The 15,803-nt window shown below is 45.6% G+C and overlaps 1 long non-coding RNA gene across 2 annotated transcripts in view; it reads left to right on the top strand.

The window, feature by feature from the left end:
* Positions 1–15,803, top strand: part of LOC147684203 (uncharacterized) — a 60,959-nt gene that overhangs the window by 19,001 nt on the left and 26,155 nt on the right. For both annotated transcript variants that reach the window (XR_015301084.1, XR_015301083.1), the window contains 2 exons: positions 13,236–13,312; positions 13,888–13,928. This is a non-coding gene — a long non-coding RNA (uncharacterized LOC147684203). The remainder of the gene's footprint in view (positions 1–13,235; positions 13,313–13,887; positions 13,929–15,803) is intronic.

Here is a 15,803-nt window from a genome sequence, read left to right as displayed (position 1 = left end):
CTTTATTTGCGTCCTTCTTTGACTTTCCTACAATAACTACCTTTTCCTGTTTAGAGACTACATGCCCCAGAATGCACTTGCAATTTTTTCAAAAGATTGGAGCGGTCTGTCTTAAACTACATGCCCCATAAAGCACCACAATGTGGAGGCTTGTTTGATTGGTCCGCCAAGAACCACATGGTTTGGGATCTCTGAACCGGCTTTTGCCAGGGACATTCACATCCCTCTGTCTGCTGTTCTGTAGCGAGTACGCTCAGCGGAGTTCCAGAATAATCGCGGTAAGCAAGGAAACCATAAACTGTGAACTCTGTTGCTCCCAAGCTCCGAAAAATAGCGCCTTAATGAGCTCATACGTCCCTCTGCTTAAACCCCACAGATTCACTAAACGGGTCACTGTTTTGGATAAAAACGATTGCAGAATTAGAACCCCAACTGCGGTCTTCGCGGACCGATGTCCAAGTAAGTGAACTTAGTCACGTGTTTTTCCACCTTTGATGCATCAGTGTGTGCAACTGACTTACACGCGCTCTGTCTACTTGTTGCAGATAGTATGGATATAACCCCCAGTGGGCTAAGATATCGCACAGAACTGTAAAGACCCCAAAAGTTAACAAAGGTAAACAAACAGCAGTTTGACACGCATGCCTTGGCTAGGCTTTTCCGTGTTCGTACATAGGACTCAATATGCCTATTACTCTGTTACATTGCAGACCACAAAGCCTAGACGACATTTCTTCATAAACAGGACTGACCGTGGGCAGGATAAACATAAGGTATGTTTTGTTCTGGCACTCGAGTTGGCCTAAGAGTAGTGGCTAGAGGACCCCCCCTTTTAACAAACATTTTTTGCTTTGTTCTTTATTTTAAACAGTTCCCATGGACTAGACTCACACTGCCCTGAAGAGAATCCTGCAAATCCTTAATCAGGTTTCGAAACGCGTCGGCACCCCCCTCTTTTCTTGGCCAGTTGGCCATTGTTAGTGACGCAGAAATGGGCTATATTCCTGATATTCTATTGATTATATCTTGCTCAGGCTGTGGGAGTTAAACTAGTTTTTGAAAACAATTTGTTCTTCTTTGTTCTCCCCGTGTTTCAGTAAACGTTTGTAAAAAGTTTTCCTTCATTCATAAATGCATAAGGTTATTTATGTCCATCTGTTTGAATTTGTTGTGTTGTTAAGAAGTCAATTTTTGTCAAATGTCAAATACATGTTTGGTTCACTGTTTGTTTTTTCTAAATGTTTGTGAAACTGCATATGGCTAAGACGTGAAGTTGATAGCGGTCTTAGTTCTGCATATTTTGAACTTCTCCCTTGTGTTTGTAAATTAAATGTAAATTGAAAACATCAACTGTTTAGAGTAAACTAATAAATTGTGGTTTACTTGTACATAAACTAGTGTGTGCTCTAGGCACTGGAGCATATAGGGAAGTGTACTGTTCACGAAAGTGAGCATTAATAGCAGCTTGATTATATACAGCTTCACCTGCAGTTGCCTCAGATCAAAGATTCCCGTATTTTTGGATTAGTAAGCCATTTCAAAAGGGATCCTGCTTTATCACTCTCAGCATGAGCATAAGTCAAATATTCCTTATAATCAAAACAACATACTTTTTCAACTTGGGCTGCTAGTAATTCCTTTTCCTCAAGCAGGGCATAGTTAAGAACAGGGGGGCATGTTATCAAGGGGGTTTATCTCTGCTTTTTTGGCTTTAAAAGCCAAGAAAGCGGAGATAAAATTATCTCCCTATTACCTAGCTGTCGCTAACACCAGTTAGCGACAGCTAGTAGGAGATAGCGACCATCTTGGGCCCCGCTTTGCATGTCAGTGATATTTATCACTAATGACATGCAAAGTGGGCGTGCCAAGATGTTAGCGACTGAAAACAGTCGCTAACATTGCTATCTCCTATTAACAACTTTTGGAGATATTCGCGCTAAGCGCAAATATCTCCAAAAGCTAACACCTGCCCTGAGCAGTTCTTAGCCATGTTATCCAATGGGAGGTGGATAACATGGCTAAGAGCATTAGCTCGGTAATGCATGAATATCGCGGACTTTTCAGCGATATTCATGCTTTGCAGCGATTTTTATCGCATTTGCGTTAAACCTTGGTAATACCAAGGTTTATTTGCGGTACAAAGCGCCGCAGCTTAGAGGTAATTTTTTTGTCTCTAACCAAGCAATAGCGATAATTATCGCTATTGCTTGGTAATATGCCCCAGGATTACTTGGTCTACCTTGTTCAAGGGTTCTAAGTACTTTTTCCTCGGTTTCCACGTCACCAACCAAAGTTCTACGCACCCCAACGGCTTCTGCGATGCACCAACCACTGTCTTAAATGCATCCCATTCAATCAAAGAGGATGTAGCTGTTCCAGCATTTTCATTAAAGTAAGAATTTATAGCCTCTCCATTAATAATCTTTAAAACAATATCATCAAGAACCTCTACCCTTAAACGTCAAATCGAAATGCAAGGGCATTCACACAGTGCTTAATTTGTGACAGTGGTTTCCAGTGCTCGGCACCGGCACATAAATGTCAACACCGACATTTATGGATGTGCAAGAACAATCCATGGAGGCGTTTTCCTCTTTCTATGTGTGCTGCAGTACTCTCATACGAGTCCAGTGACTAAAGAGTCTGCCTCATTTGCCATGGTAATTCGGAGTGCAGATGAAATTCCTGACATACAACTACCATCCGCTGAGATCCAGCCGCAAATTCCTTACAGTGGAATTTCCCAGGCGTTCAACTGGATCCGGAAGGTTTTTCTAGGAGCAGTACCCCAGGTGGCATTAGTCAACTCTGCATGACATCCGCGTCACCTATATAGGCACCACTTCCGTACTCTGACATCAATTAATTTCTTTCAGTGCCAGCCAGTGCAGATCCATGAAGAGAGCTACCCTCTTTTTCACAGGTGTTTTTCAATGTTTTGTCAACACTTTTTTTGGTGTGTAGACTTTTTCGTCATGCCTAAGAAGACTTCTGGTTTCAAACTGAGCAGTGCCTCTCAGTGACAGACCAACACCTGGTTTGCCTTTGGTGCCTGGAGAGCAATCACGACTCAAAGTTGTGCTCCGACTGCCAGACCATGCTTGGAAAGATTTGATGGAGCGATCCCCAAATTTGCTTGCGGCCGGGCGTTGGGCACCACTTCAATCTCGTTCACGGACCCATTCGAGAGAAAGATCTGGGCACCGCTCTGGGAGTCCTAAGTCTTTATCCTCCTACTCAACGTTGTCAAGTAGGTTAGGTAAGAAGTACACAAACACATAAGTCGAAGTGTGCTTCTACTTCTCCCTGTCTGCCGGCCGGCACGTTGGCATTCTAGGCCTCTTTCTTGTGAACCTGCATTTGGGTCAGCTCAGCGCTTTTACGCCTTTCGAGAGGCCAGAGCAATCCCCGCCCAGCTTAAAGAACTTCATGATGCCATGTGCCTCATATTTGGGTGCCCTGACCCTACCAATGCACCTTCGGACCCCAGAGGCTTAGAGGGGGCTCTATCAGATTCTGCCCCGGCGGTTCCGGCACCAATGAACACCCATGTTACTGATGATAGATCCAGACTGACATCGGTCGTGCCATTGTGACCTTCCCCAGCTCCTGTCCCAACGCTGAGACTTCCGACACTGCTAGCGCACCCCAGCAGTGCCAACCCCATTCTAATCCCGACAACCAGATCCGCACCTACCGACCCTAATACCACCACCGACAGAAGCCTTTAGTCCTAGGTAGTTTCCTCAGCCTCATTCTGAAGGGCTAGGAATGGAGGAAGATTGGGAGGGGTCGCCGGCCCCTTTACAAGATCAGCCTTACCAAGAAATGGACTGATATGAGGAATTGGGTGAGGCCAGCAGACTGGATATCTCTCCAGATTTTGGCCTGCTTTCTCCTTCGACTGTGACTACGAAGGAGGGAGCATCATATGCTGTGGTGGTGCCAGTGGGTAGCTGAGGTCCAGCTTCAGCTCTCTTCCATGGCGGTTAAGATGAATATCTAGACAGAGGTTCTGCATCCATGTGTCTCCTCCTCTGAACCCTTGCTGCCCTTCAACGAGGCCTTAACTAATGTCCTGTGTACCTGATCCAAACCCAGCAGCTTCTGTGAATAGGACAATCACCCGCCACCATCGCCCTGCATGGGCGGACTCATATTTCCTCACCACTATCTACCTTGGTGGTCCAAAACTCTACCTCCCTCAGCACGGTCCCTTCTGCCCCTCCAAACAGGGAATCAAAGTGGTCGGACAGTTGGTGTAAGAAAAAAATGTCATCCGCCAGCCTTGCGGTCGCTGAACACTGCAAGCTTATTGGGCTTTTACTCACACTCCCTGTGGGAAGCGGTTGCGCAAGTGCTGCCACATGTCCCGGAGGAGGCCCAGGCTGTCCTCTCCCAAGCAGTTTCAGATAGGAGAGATGCAGCAAAGTTCACCAATCGTTGTGGTCTCGACAAAACGACTCGCTGAGCCGAGTTTTCCACACCACACCTGGTTGAGGACTTCTGGCTTTTTAGGGGATATCGAGGCCTTTCTCATGGACATGGCCTTTGATGGTACTCATCTCTATGGAGACAAACAGACATGACGCTGTAGTACTTTAAGGACTCACGGCCTACGGCAAGCCCTTGGGCCTCTCAGTGGCTATACAACCCCAGTCTGCATTTTGCCCCTTTCGTAGCTACAGAAGGGTAGTTCAGCAGTGCCAGCCATAAGACTGTGCAAGTTCAGCAACCTCCACGTGACCGTGGGCTCGGCTCATTTCGAACCTGTAGGTCGGGTGGCCAGAGGTCAGGTCAGACCTCTCAGCCCCCCTGCAGCCATAGCCTCCAAACGCTCCTAGTCTTGTCCTTCCAGATCATGGGCGGCCAGTTGGTGGCAGGATCAGCCAACACCTCCACAACTGGTAGAACATCATTTCAGAGAGGTGGGTTCTGCAGATAGTCTGAAGAGGCTACTCTCTCCTCTTTGAGACTACCCCCCCCTTTATACCTCCATCTTATGACCAGCTGATGGAGGATCATCTGACTTTGCTTCAGGAGGATGTCATGACTCTCTTGGCCAAGGGAGCTATAGTGAGGTTTCCGGTGCCAGAAATAGGCTGTGGTTGATATTTCCACTACTCACCGGTGCCGAAAAGAATAACGGTTTTCATCCTATCCCAGATCTGTGAGCCCTCAACTACTTCCTAAAAAAGGTAAAAACGTTCAAGATGCTGACTCTGGCTCAGGCCTTGTCTGCCCTGGACCCAGGAGACTTTATGGTAGCGTTGGGCTGGCAGGATGCCTATTTTCACATTCCAGTCCAGTCTGCAAATGGGCGCTACCTATGGTTTACGATAGGTCTTGAGCATGTTCCGTTCACCATGCTCCCCTTTGGCCTTACCAGCGCCCCTCGGGTATTCACCAAGGTGATGGTGGTGGTCACAGCTCTTCTGCGCAGATCAGGGGTGTCAGTCTTCCCCTATCTCAATCAATGGCGCTTAAATGCAAGCTCATCCCAGGCTGTTGTCTTCTACCTCTAGGCTATGGCGAACATCCGACATTCATAGGTGTTTACTATCACCATGCTGAAGTCACACCTGACTTCCCCTCAGACTCTGCTTTTTATCAGAGCTGTTCTGGACACTGTGCAGTTTCAGGTCTATCCTTCCGAGCAGCGAAGCCAGTATATTTAGGCTATGAGACTGATGTTTCAGCCTCTATCCTGGATTTGAATGAGATGACTCTGAGGCTGCTGGGCCTCATGGCCTCCTGCATGATGACAGATGGCATATGGGAGCTTGCAGTTGGAATTTGAGTTCCAGTGACTGTGGGCTCGCAGCATCAGGGGAATCTCTCTGACGTGTTCCAGATCTCAGAAGAAACTGGACAAGACCTGCAGTTGTGGGTGACCAACCACAATTTGGTCAGAGGCAGACTCCTATAACTTCCCCAACCAGATCACACAGTAGTGACAGATGCATCACTCCTGGGATGGGGGGACGAAAGATTCACCTGGCATTAAAAACCTTTCTTTCTTCAATTGAGGGAAAGCTGGTTCAAGTGTTCATGGACAACACCACTGACAGGTGGTACTGCAACAAACATGGCGGTGTAGGGTTGTGGACCCTTTGTCAAGAGGGCCTGCGTCTCTGGACATGGCTGGAACAGTGGGCACATCCCTGGTGGTTCAGCATCTGGCAGGTTCTCTGAATGCCAGGACGAACAAACTCAGCCATCAATGCCTAGCAGATCTTAATTTGCTTTTCCATACAGAGGTGGTGCAAGGTATCTTTCAACAGTGGGGAGAACCTTGGTTAGATGTATTTGCCTCCTCTGACAATGCACAATGCCAGCAGTTTTGCGCAGTGGAGTTTCCAAGGCAGCTCTCGCTCTGAGACGTTTTAACATCTCAAGTTTTAGCTCAGCCCTCCTATATGCCTTACCACCCATACCACTTGTGTCCAGATTGCTCACGAAGATCAGGAACAAGCCAACCCAAGTCATTTTTGTGGCTCCGGACTGGACATGGAGAGTCTGGTATCCCGAGCTTCTCCAATTGAGCATCGATCCTCTGATCGGGGTGAACCTTTGGGAGAATCTTCTTTTAAAGCAGCAGGGCAGGGCCCTCCACTCGAACCTGTCAACGTTTCACCTTCTTGTGTAGATATGGAGTGGTGGCAGTTGATAGTATTCAACCTTCTTCCCAAAGTTTGCAATGTTATGTTGGCGGCCATGTGGCCTTCCATCAAGACTGTGTACACCCACCGATGGAACAAATTTGTAAAATATTGTACAGAAATTTCTATTGTTCCTCCTTATACTTCCCTTTCTCTGGTTTTGCCTTTTATTTGGACCCTCAGCCCAACAGGGGTCTGTAATGGGCACTCACAAAGGGTAACTTTTGACCCTGTCTGCCTTCATGAGGCTGCCAAACAAACCCTTTTTATTAATCACCTACTGTAAATAGATTCCTCAAAGGTCTTGCACAAATGTTCCCGCCTTCCCCTTGCATTATGCCTCAAAGGGACCTTAATTTGGTTCTCGCCTTTCTGATGTGTGCTCCATTCGAACCTCTGCATAACTGCCCCTTCCGGCTGCTTACCATCAAAACAGTCTTTTAATTGGCAATCACATCTGCCAGGAGGGTTAGCGAATTGGAGGTTATGTCATTCAATCCTCCTTACCTAACAATATTCCCTGACAAATTAGTGCTTTGCAATAGGGCATCTTTCTGTCCAAAAGTGGTAACACCATTCAATGTGGGGTAATCTGTCACTTTGCCCTCTTTCCCTGTTTCTCTGTATCCCTTTAAGGAAGAGGAGTGACTCCACCGTTTGGACCCAAAAAGAGTATTGTTGTTCTACCTTGACCTCACTAAAGGGTTCTGGTTTAAGGATCAACTCTTCCGGAGGTACGTTAGAACAAACAAAGGTAATTTAATACAGATGAGGACTATCTCAGAATGGATTGTCCTCTGCATCAAAATTTGCTATGCTCTGGCCAAAAAGCAGCCTCCTGAAAACTTAAGGGCTAACTCTACCAGAGCTTAGGCTGCTACCACAACATTACAATGTGGAGTTCAAGTCCTCGACATATGTCAGGCAGCAACGTGGGCATCCCTGCACATGTTTACCAAGCACTACAGGCTGGACAGTCAAGTCTGCAGGGACAGCCTTTTTGGCTGCTCTGGCCTGCAGGATTTTCAGGTCTAAACTTGTCCACAGTCTCTCCTCTGGGGATGGTATAGCTTTGGTATCGTTTCAAAGTTAAGCAAACTGTGGCTAGATGTCTCTATCAGATGGAAAAGTCACTTACCTTCGGTAATGCCTTATATGGTAGAGACAGGATATCGCCGCAGATTTTTTACCAATCCACCCATACTCCACACACTGCAAACAGATTTCTAGGGTCAGGGCTGATTCCTTTAGAACCATAGTTGTTCAAACATACCATTGTCAGTGCACTTCATGGCTATGTGCTCCTGGCGTGGAACGTTGTGAAAAGTAACTGACATCAGCGAGCAGAGGTGGTGCCTATTTAGGTCACACAGACGTCACAACAGCACAGATGATGCCAATGGCATCACACAGAGTTGACCAATGCCACCCACCAGCACACAGGGTATTTCTCAAAGAAAAACCTTCAGGATTCAGTCTGCTTCCAGGGAAATTGCAAAGGTAAGGAATATAAAGCTAGATCATGTCTCTACCAGATAAGGCATTACCAAAGGTAAGTAACTTGTCCCTCAAGACCAATGTCTTTACAGAGGTTTAGTATCGTAAGTTGAGACTAATTGTTAATTCTGTTGTGGCTCGTGTCCTCCCAGGTGTTTCTGAAGACTTTACACCTGTCTTCACCCAGGCTATTCATGATGGTCATGGCACAGTCAAGTTCACAATTTGATGTGGCTTGGACACCACGGATTCCATTGAGCAGGCCATGGCATCAGTGTCACCATTCACCACCATGCTGTTTTTTCAGGTGATTTCCAGTTATCCCATATAGGCTTGCCATTCAACGGGACTCACCTGTTTGGGGACAAGTCAGAATCTGCTCCTCAGATGTTCATGGAGAGCAGGGCCCTGGCATGCACCGTGGGCTAATCTGCCCCATTACGCCAGCCGCATCAGCCCTAATGTTCCTTTCGAGGCTTCAGCAGTTGTGCACCATACCACCAGCCAATCCATTTTCCATAAGCTGCCAAGCAGTTTCACGGTTGAGGCAATCATGCCCACCACTCCCGCTGTCAAGGTCAACAGGATGACCAGTTCACTAATCCCTCTGGAGCACCAGCTGCCAACCCCCTTTAGCATGCCCATAGCAGACCGCAGCCACCCAGTGGGAGGCAGGATCTGATGATTCTTGCCAGGTTGAAAGGTCATAACATTGGACAAGTAGGTCCTGCAACTTGTTCGGCAGCAATTGCCTTACCTTTCATTCTCTCACCTTTCACAATCCCCTACTCCCCCAAAATTCCCCTCTATGACTGACAGAGGACCAAATGTCCATTTTGAAGCAGGGAATTCAAGCTCTTAAGGCAAATGGGGATTTCAAGAGGATGCTCACACCAAAGATAGAACGTGATAGTTATCCCTGCTACTTCCTAGTGCCCAAGTACAATGGAGGCCTTCGGCCTATTTTAGATCTGCGCCTTCTCAACACCTTTCTCCAGAAGGAAAAATTCATGCTGCTCACACAGGCCCAAACCTTCTCTGCCCTCGACACTGGAGACTGGATGGTGATGTTGGACCATCAGGATGCCTATTTCCATAAATCAATACTGCAGGCCCATCTGAGCTTCCTGTTGTGTGTGGTGGGACAGGAGCATTTTCACGTTGCTGTTCTCGCATTTGGTCTCACCAGTGCTCCTCACGAAATAGATGTCAGTGCTGTCAGCACACCTTCGTAGGTAGGGGTGCGGGTCTTTCCCTGCCTGGATTCCATGCTGTTTTAGGCAGACTCATGCCAGGCAGTATTCAACCACCTCAAAACTATGGCAAACCTCCTGTCATCTTTGGGGATCACTATCAATGTCCCAAGGTTACTCCTGACTTGTTAGCAGATGCCCCCCTTCATCTGAGCCATTTTGGGTCAGTTTCATCCTTTTCCAACAGGGAAGACAGACCAGGGCATTCTGTCTATGAACCCCATCTGGAACTCATAGCCTCCTGCATCCTGTTGGTAGAGCATGCGAGGTGGCATATGCAAGCTCTGCAGTGCAATGTGAAGTCTTAGGCGGCTCCAAATCAAGGGAACCTCACGACCATGTTCAGATTGCAATGGACACAGCAATAGATCTGCAGTGGTGGTTACTGGCCTGTGATTTGGTCAGCGGCAGACACCCCTCCCCAACCAGAGCGGACAGTGGTGACTGATGTATCACTTTTAGGTTGCGGTGGCCATCTGGGAGAGATGGAGATCAGAGGCCTCTGGTCTCTGGCTGAGTCCAGGGTCCATATCAGCCTTCATCAGCTGAGGGCCATCCGCTTGGTAATACAAGCCTTCCTTCCATCCATCAAAGAGGTACAGGTGATCATGAACATAAACACTGCACAGTGGTACTGCAACAAAAGGCAGGTGGGGCGCATAACCTATGCCTGAAGTCCATGCACCTCTTGAAATGGCTGGGCCACCAGAGAACTTTCCTGGTAGTGACACACCTGCCAGGATCATTGCATGCCAGGGAGGGTGAGATCAGCCATCTGTGCCTAGCAGATCATGAGTTGGACCCGGAGGTGATGCAAGGTCTCTTCTGCAAATAGGGAGAAACTTGGCTTGATATGTTGGCCACCGCTGTAAACACACAACGCCAGCACTTCTGCTAGTTGCAGTTTCCATGGCGTCTCTCGCTCAGAGACACATACTGCCTCAAGTGAACTTGGTATTCCTTTATGCCTTTCCACCAATACCCCTCCTGCTTCAAGTGTTCAAGAAGATCATGACTGGCCTGGCCCAGATCATCTTAGTGGCCTCAGATTGGGCACCGATGGTATGGTATCCAGACCTTCTGTGCTTGAGCATCTGTCCTCTGATCAGGCTGCCCTTCCAAGAGGATTTGCTGTCGCAGCAGAATAGCAAGGGTTGGCACCCAGACCTTTGCAATCGCCACCTTCATGCTCAGAGATTTAGCATTAACAGCTAAACACCTTAGTCTTATCTGCAGAGGTGGTCGATGTCCCCTTGACAAAAACTCAATATACCAGTTGTTGGGACAATTTGTTTGGCCTGGTGCGGTACTCAGCAGATAGATCCCTTCCAGGCAAAGTTAGCTAGGGTTTTTTGTTTGTTTTGTCCCTAGCCTTGCAAGCTCTTGCTCTGGATACCGGATAAGGGTATCTTTCTGCTCTTGCAGCCATTGTGTTGTTGCCAGGCCTTCCCTATTTGTTCAAATCTGCAGTTGGAAGGCTTACAACAATTCTTTCCTCCCTCTTCCTTTGTCATGCCACAGTGAGACCTCAACTTGGTCCTTATATTTCTGATGCGCACTCCTTTTGTGCTGCTGCACAGCTGCTCCTGTGGCTTTTTACCCTCAAGACATGGTTCCTTGTCGCCATGACATCTTTGCAGCATGTGGATGAGCTTTAAGCTCTCTGTGCAAGCTTCTATACACCACCTTCTTCTCAGACAAGCTGGCTTTGCGGACACTGTGATCATTCATGCCTAATGTTAGGATGTTGTTCAGTGTCAGTCAAAGCATCACCTTACAGACATGCTATGCTCTGACTCAGCCCTTTAAAGAGGAGGACAGACTTCACCGTTCAGACTCCAGGAGATCACCACGTTTTTATATTTATCGTACCAAAGAAGTCTTAGTTGACGATCAGCTCTTTGTGGGGTTCTCCGAAGCATAAAAATGCAAAGATGTGCAGAAGAGAACCATCTTCCACTAGATCATGCTTTGCATTAAACTGCTATGTTCATTCCACCAGGGCCAAAGTTGCTATCACTGCATTGTTACATGAAGTCCCTGTTCTGGATATTTGCCAGGCTGCTACTTGGGCGTCCCTCCATAAAGCACTTTTCTCTAAATTCACGGTTCGCAAAGAAGGGCATTTTGCCAACTCGGTCCTGCAGGACTTTCAGATTTGAGACCATTTGCTGACCTACCTCCGAATAAGTCATGCTTTGGAATCGATTAAAAATATGAAGAGCCTGCAGCTAGAAGCCTGTATCATAGGAACAAGATACTCACCTTCAGTAAAGCTCTTACTTAAGGAGACTATGTCCCCGTTCTCTGATTGGACTCTCAAATCTACCAATCTGCACACTAGTCACTACCAATTTGCTGTTGGGGCTCTGCTTCTGGGGGCGCAGATAGCCTCAAAAGCAACTGATGTCAGCGCACAGGATAGATACTTATATAGGCTCCACTTGTCAGTTCCAGAGCCGAATGACATCAGTTCAGAGCTGCCCAGCTCCACCTATGGACGTGCAGAAGTACTGCTGAAAAGCTTCTCGATCCAGTCTGATGTCTAGTGAATATTCAAAAGGTGAAGCAGCTACACAGAGTCTCTACCAGAAAGAACATTACCAAAGGTGAGTAACTTGTTCTACAAGTACATATGTCTGATGTTTTGTTGTTTTTAGTCCAGAAAGGCCTTACTGTGGCAAAAGTTAAATGTTATTTGTTATCTCTTTCTGGCTACTTATGCTTACCTGGTCATCCATCTTTGCCTAAATCCCCTAGGTTGATGCATTTCCTTAAAGGGCTGACACATATGTTGCCACAAACACCATTCATGATACCCCAGTGAGACCACAAACTGGTTCTCAATATCCACATGTCCAGTCCATTTGAGCCAATGCACAGCTGTCCCTACAAATGCTCATGTTGAAGACGTCATTCCTATAGTGATAAGCTCAGCTAATCCTGTGAGTAAAGCGCAAGCTCAGTCTGTCCAGCAGCTGGATACTGACTTCTTCCTGAAAAAACTAGTACAACATGCTACAGGAGCATTCCTCTTGAAAATTGTCGCTCCTTTACACTTAGGGCAGTCTATCATACTGTTAGCTTTCTGCGCCCTACCTCATTAATCCAAAGAGGAAGATAGACTTCATGTTCTAGACCTAAGGAGACCTCTAAGGTTTTATATTACTCATACCAAAGGCTATCGGGTGGACAATCAAACTTGTGTGAGGTTCTGCAGAGCGAAGAAGAGAAACGCTGTGCAGAAGAGAACCATCACCAGATCATCTCTAAATCAAATTGTGCATCGAAATTTGCTATGGATTGGCCAAGAAACAGCCTCCTGATGGCGTAGGTGCTCATTCTTCCAGAGCAAAGGCTGCTACCACTGTTGTGGCTCACAGTGTGCCAGTTTTGGTCCAATGGCATGAAAGATATCATGATGAGGCTTATGTCAGTACCTGGAGGTGGCGACTTTGTAGGGGCTCTGACATCATATGCAGGGCGGCATATGCTCCAAAGTGGAGCAGAATTACACTACCTACTGATGCACATAAAATTTATAAGAGAATTCTCCAGATCCACTGTGGCGCCTGGGGGTATTCACAAGGCGAGGAATATGTGGACAGAATATCCACAAGAAAGAGCGCAAGAGAAGGTAAGTAACTTCTTGTTCGTTATGTTTTAAGTGTCAGAACTGTGATGCTTTTTTAAAATAAAAACAAAACTATTATGGCATGCATAGGCTGTAAATCAAAAAAACCCTGAGGATGAATGAATGATTTAATCATTTTGGTTGGAGGATGAAGTAAGCAAACAATCTCACTCTTCTGTTTGATTTTAGGCTTCAAAAAGTTGCAAGAGACAGGGTTACCAAGTGCATCTAACGCTAAGGACAGCCCTACACTGATAGGCTGGAAGGTACATCTAAAAGGATCCGGATTGTATTGAACTGTGTGAATTTGCTAATGTCCCAAACAACAGTGCTATTTGAGTTAGTGTTTTTTGACAGTAACATCACAGCCACACTTTATGAAGAGGAGGGAGGCCTATGCCTGGAATCTACACATTCACCTGTGGTGATAGGAGGCCCCCTCTGGGTGGAGAAGTGAGGCATATTCTGTGCATAACACCGTTGCATGTACTTTTTTTGAGTCGGACCTTCAGATTCAGCGCTTAGATACCCCTGGGTGATAACGCTCTCTACTAGCTCATAATAACATAACATAATATAACATTAAAAAAATTATACATGTGCAATATACTTATTTAAAGGGGCTTTCAGCCAGCGTTCTTCATGCACTGGTAGCTGTAGCAACATTTTGCTGCCACCCACTATAACATACAGCATGGGTCAGCCCACTTCAGCTACTGGCTTAACCTCACTTTGGGTGACTGCATTTTGCTCTTTTAGAAGAAGCAAATCCGCACACAAGCTAACTGTGCAAATGTTTTTTGTTTCTAACTTACTACTTTGATGTTCCCTTTCTGTTTAGAGTCCGGTCTGACAGCAGGACACTTTATCCAAGGGAGCCAGGTAATGTCACAGGCCACATTTTATAACTACCTGATGTCTGGCCAGTGCTGTTGTAAATTCCTTTTGGAGTGCCTTTATCTGACTGCTGGTACGGTGTCCGATGCCCTCCCCTAAGAGGACCAACAATATCAATGGGGATGTCATCCCATGGGTTATTGGGTAATGTATGACAAACCATAGGCAGGGTTCGAGGAGTAAGGATTGTATCACTCACTTTACATTGCAAACACTCTCTAACCTCTCGCTCAATTTCAATATCCATACCAGGCCAGCAGAAACAGGCTCTCATTCTTTCCTTTTTTTTTACAATACCTAAGTGTCTTTGATGTGCGTCTTCAATTAATCTTTTTCTTAAAGAGATTGGAGGAAATAATTTAGTTCCCCTTAACAAAATACCTTTATCAAGAGAGAATTCATCAGAAATAATGCGCCATATTTTCGACAAGGAATTGTCAAATAAAACTTCAGAATGAATCATATTCATAACTTTCATAAGTTCACTATCTTTTTGAAGTTCAACTTTCCACTCATCCTCTTTTATAACACCAGAAGTTATTTCACAAACACTCACCTCTTCATCCAAAACTTCATCCAATAACTCCTCTTTTTCCACATGAGAAAGCAAACAAGACAAACAATCAGCAGTGGTATTATCAACACCAGGAAGATATTCTACCTCAAAATTGAATTCTTGCAGACTAATTACCCAATGTCTTATCCGAGAGGAAATAAAATCTACACCTTTTTTGGAAAATACTTCTTCCAACAGTTTGTGATCTGAACAAACCTTAAAACAAGTTCCCCAAACAAACGTTTCGAAACTTTTAAAGTGCCCAGGAAATAACCAATGCCTCCTTTTCAATTACTGAGTAATCTATTTCGGCTCCACGTAAACTTCTTGATTAGGCCTGAGCGGTAAATTTCGTTCCGCACGCGGAATTTGTGGATTTTGGGTAAGTTCGCGTTCCGCGGAAAACACGGAATTGCCAAAAAATTCTGCATTCCGCGACTTCGTGGAATTTTTTGCTTGTTCGCACTTTGAAAGTGCATGTTCGTGAGAAATTTCCCCCAGAGCATGCAAACAGCGTTCGCGAACAGGAAAAAGGCATCGCGAACGGGCGGAACAAGCAATTCTGCGTGTTTGCGGAACTCTGTGTGCTCGCAGAGACTTTTTACCTACGCAAATTCCGCCCACCCATTTTCTTGATGCACATGCAATGAGATATTCTTTTCCATCTCAACTTTGCTTCAAAATAGAGCCAAGCCCTTTAGAACTTGTATCAGTAGCAAGTGTAGTTTCCTCTCCTGGAATAAAAGATTGTAAATTGGGAGCATTTTTTTAAATCTTCTTTTACCTCATTAAATTCATTTTCACATTCTTAAGAAATTCTTTGTTCTTACCAAGTAACTGTCTTATGTTACAGGATTTACACGCTAAATTGTTTACAAATGTAGCATACTATTCAATCATTACAAGGAATGAAACAACCTCCTCTTTTGTTTTTGGAGATGCCAAATTACAAATAGTATCAACTAATTACTTCTTGGGAGTAATACCTGTGGCACCAATACAGTGTCCTAAATAATTTACTTATTTTACTGAAAACTTAAATTTTTTATATTTCAAAGTGAGTCCAGCATTTTCAAGCTTCTTTAAAACTACTCTTACATTACCATAATGCTCTTGTTGAGTCAAATCAAATATTAGTAGATCATCTTGATAGTATTTTCCATCTTTCATACCTTTCAAAATAGAAGACATTACCCTCTGATGCTGCTGATACCAGACCAAATGGCATTCTCTTATATTTAAAAGCACCCTTAGGAGTGATGAATGCCGTCAGACCCTGTGAGTTCTATCTGATGATAAGCTTG

The sequence above is a fragment of the Lissotriton vulgaris genome, chromosome 11 (genome assembly GCF_964263255.1).
Source record: "Lissotriton vulgaris chromosome 11, aLisVul1.2, whole genome shotgun sequence".
Taxonomy (NCBI): Eukaryota; Metazoa; Chordata; class Amphibia; order Caudata; family Salamandridae; genus Lissotriton; species Lissotriton vulgaris.
Note: the sequence above shows the minus strand (reverse complement) of the source record. Positions and strands in the feature narration are given on the sequence as shown.